We start from the raw sequence: 3,939 nt of genomic DNA, 5'->3' as shown, positions 1-3,939 counted from the left end.
TTACACCAACACAGAGACTGGCTGCTAATGCAAAACTGGTTGAACTGGGAGAGGCAGTGGAGACCGGTAGGGCGGCTATCCCACAGGCTGGGGGAGACAGGCTGTGTTGTCTGACACGGACGAGGGGAGCACAAACACTGGAGTTGCGGCCTCCCAGTCTTCTGCTATGGCACAACTCCTTAGGAAGCACTATACCACTCTATGTGAGGCTGGCATTGAAGCAGAACTTTCTGAGGGAGACTCCCCCACCCCTGGATTGCCCCCCTACAGACTGGTGGAAAGTGAACAGAATAAGGTTCCCCGGGCGAAAGTACCTGTGCATCCTGTTAACATCACTCCCCTCAGAGCGGGTGTTTTCGGCGGCTGGACTGACGGTCACCAGGTTGTGGTTGCGTCTGACCCCAGATCAAGTCTAAAAACAGTAGCCCGGTGCAGAAGTTGTATGTGAGTTACTAGTTATTTTTATGAGGCTTTGGTAAGTAGCCTAATTAATTGTTAGGTAGGCCAATCTCTCTCACTCTCTTCCGGAGCTCGATGTCTCGGGTAGTTTTGAGTTACATTTTGACAAAACCTGTCAGATACTTTAGTCAGATGTAAGGATTATGTTTTTGGTTAAGTTATTGTTTAACATGATGCATTTTTAAATTGTTTTGTAACAAACAAGGGTCTCTGTTTAAGAACGCTGACTTGCAGCTGCAGGTTCCTCTGTTTTAGAGCACCGCAGCGCATAGAGGCCTACAGCGTATTTATCTTCAAGTTTAGCCTAAAAAACGTCCAGTTTAACTGCCACAAATGGATCTTCTTGTAATAAAGGTCTCATTGAGGAAAAACACGCTGTATTTTTGTATTTTCAATGCATTTTCATTTCATTTTTAATTTATAAAAAGTTAAAGAAATAAATGAACAATAAATGAAAAAATAATAAAATAATAAATCATCAATTTTAATATAAAAATATTTATTATTAATTTATAGTCAATCATTGACGCCAGACGATCGACGATGGAAACGTAATGCCTATATCTTTGACATACCAAGTTTGTTTCCAAGTGGGCACAACTGGAGTAACAACTCTACCTACAGTCTGCACAGCAGCAGTTCACATTGACTAAACTCTAGTTCCTGTTTCATTGCTTGGACACAGTTTTCAGAACTCTACACACTTCTCCCATCACTTTAACCTGAACCTGCACAATACTGTGGATTTCCAGCACTTTGTTCAAATGCTTAGACACTGCTGTCAAAACAGTACGGATTTCAGCACGGTGCATTTCAAACACTGCTGACTGCAATGGTGTCTTGTTTAAGACTTGCAATTGAACACATACTGTATATACAGTATATAGGGACGGCTCATAAAACCTTTTTTGGAAATAAAGAAACGCCAAATAAAAATAAAACAGTTTGAGGGAAACAGTGAACAGGTAAAAGAGCAAAGATACCTGTATGTCCAGATAAGATGTCTGCCTTTATAAATACAGTTGTGAAAACGTGAAAAAAAAACTTACTTTACTATAAAACTGCACACTTACCGTTTTTCGCAAAGTAGTGGAGGTGTAAGCAATGGGAACACCACAGTCATTTGTATTGATAGATGATGTAAGTTCATGGAAATAGAAGACATCCAATTTGTGGATAAAACAACTTACAAATTACACTTCATAGTCAGGATTCTATTCAAGTGTAATGTTAATGTTGTGTTCAAAATGTGGATTTTGTATGATTCAAGTTTGGCTGTAACACAAATAAATAGGGAACCACCAACAATTACTATGAATTACTCTTTCATTGTTCGTTCCCAATTGCAAGTATTTCATATATTGTCATAACGAAGATACACCATATACGTTGATGTCCTCCTCCCTCTGTTAAGTATGCACAAACGGTTGTTATTCTAACAGCCAGCCAGTGGACTGAAGAGAGTGGTGGTGTTACCTCTAGAACTGTAGGAAGTGCCCAAATGTCAGTAGTCTTTTTTACAATGTGTAAAATGCCATATAGCTAATATAGGATTATAGGATAGGATAGGTAGTGCAGACATCATGACATGCTCCCATTCTTATGGATCCATAAGAGTTTCTTCCTTCACACTCACTCCTTCCAGAAATGAGCCCCAAATCTTCCTTGTCCCAATAGGAGACGCAACCTCATGCAGATAATTAGCATTGTTTTCCCCGAAGCAGAGGTATTTGGCAGCAGCTTATGTTATGACTCAACACCACCATGGACCTCTTGTGAATCTGAAATATTCATGGTGCTTCAGATACATTTTCAGATTCGCCTATGGCAATGATGACCCTGTCCAGAGCCATGAAACATGCAAAGGTTGCTGCTGTCTGCGTGTTATTTTAGACCATGGGTATGCTTGCATGTGCAGAGATGTAGATTGAATGAGGTTGCGTGAAGTCTGAAATCTTTGTCCTTACAGAGCTGATCGTATTTGCAGGCCTCACATGTCAGAGCTTCTTCTCAGGTCAGATTTCAGTGTCGGAATGTAACCAAGTACATTTAGTACAATTAAGTACAAATTTGAGGTACTTGTACTTTACTTGAGTCTTTTCTCTTCATGCCACTTTCTACTTCTGCTCTGCTAAATTTCAGAGGGAAATATTGTACTTCTTACTCCACTACATTAATCTGACTTTACAAATTAGGATTGTTGAACAGAAAACAAATGTAGGTTACAATATACAATGTTTGGTTATAAACTGAAAATGATTAGCTGATTAATTAAAAGTTGATTGACACAACTGTTTTGATTGTTTTCAGTTTTTAGAATGTGAGGATTTTTCTGCATTGAGTATTTTTACTTTAAACACTTTAAGTACATTTTCCTGATGATATTTACATACTTTAACTTTATAAATATTATCAATGCTGGACTTTTACTTCTACAGTAAGAGAGCATTTTTACAGTGTGCTATTAGTGCTTTAACTTAAGTAAAGGATCTGAATATTTCATCCACCGTTTCAGATTTCTACTAAACCGCATGGCAGTAAAAACAGACAGATCAGTTTGTGCATGGCCCATGGCGAATAAACTATTAAACTGACTAAATACACTGTTGACCAAGCCATCTTGAGAGCGCTGAACTTTGAGGAAACGGAGAACCACAAAGTAAAAAATGCATGATGCTATCAGAGTCACTAACTGTCAGTTATCAAGCTCGCGAGCTGCCAGAGCTTTTTGTCCTGCTTCATGACTCTCAAAATGCCCTATTCATAACTTGTAACATATTGCAAATGACTAGGATTAATGTATTAAAATGAACTGGATGCTGGATTTTAGTTTTCCTAAATGTTATCATTGCTTTTGTGTAACAATCAGGACTTACTATATCCCAGGTTTGTTAGTGTTAAAATGATAACCTTCTTACATCAAGCACTGGTTTAAAGCACACACACAACTACAGTTTAGTTTCAATTAGATTTATAAAGGTGTAAGTTTGAACAGTTAGTTCTTTGTTTCTGCATACGCACTTTTCTTTGTTCCTTTGTCTGGTCACCATGCAGTAATGTTGGTGGTGTATTTCTAGCATTGATTGATGAAGGAATGGTGGGTTTCCTGTGTCCAGTGATGTGGCATGTGTTTCGTTTACCCATTTGAGGGGTAACTGATGGAAGTTCATACCTCTTTGTTAAGAGTGCGGTACTGTTCAAAATGTTTTGGATAATCACCTCAGGCTGATAGTGGTGTGGTCCAGGGCTGAGTGAGAGCCCTACCAAAAGCAGTAGCATTTTTGCTGTGCTGCCATAAACACGTGCATTGTTTCATCTGGTTGAGTAGTTTTGTTAAATTGGGCAAGTGTTTCTATTGAAAGTTTCAAATTTCAACCCTTGTCTTTTTATTAAATCTATTTCCATTATGGCTCATGTATTTAACCAACCAACAAAGGACAATTTCTTTCGAATGCAATGTGTTCCAGGATGATAATGTTG

The 3,939-nt window shown here is 38.5% G+C and overlaps 1 long non-coding RNA gene across 1 annotated transcript; it reads right to left on the bottom strand.

Moving 5' to 3' along the window:
* Positions 1 to 616: 616 nt before the first annotated feature.
* Positions 617 to 856, bottom strand: LOC116670618 (uncharacterized). Its single transcript, XR_004327072.1, has 2 exons — positions 773 to 856; positions 617 to 703 (listed from the first exon to the last, which is right to left on the bottom strand). It is a non-coding gene; the product is annotated as an uncharacterized LOC116670618 (long non-coding RNA).
* Between the last annotated feature and the right edge of the window lie 3,083 nt (positions 857 to 3,939).

Source organism: Etheostoma spectabile, chromosome 20 (genome assembly GCF_008692095.1).
Source record: "Etheostoma spectabile isolate EspeVRDwgs_2016 chromosome 20, UIUC_Espe_1.0, whole genome shotgun sequence".
Classification (NCBI taxonomy): domain Eukaryota; kingdom Metazoa; phylum Chordata; class Actinopteri; order Perciformes; family Percidae; genus Etheostoma; species Etheostoma spectabile.
Note: the sequence above shows the minus strand (reverse complement) of the source record. Positions and strands in the feature narration are given on the sequence as shown.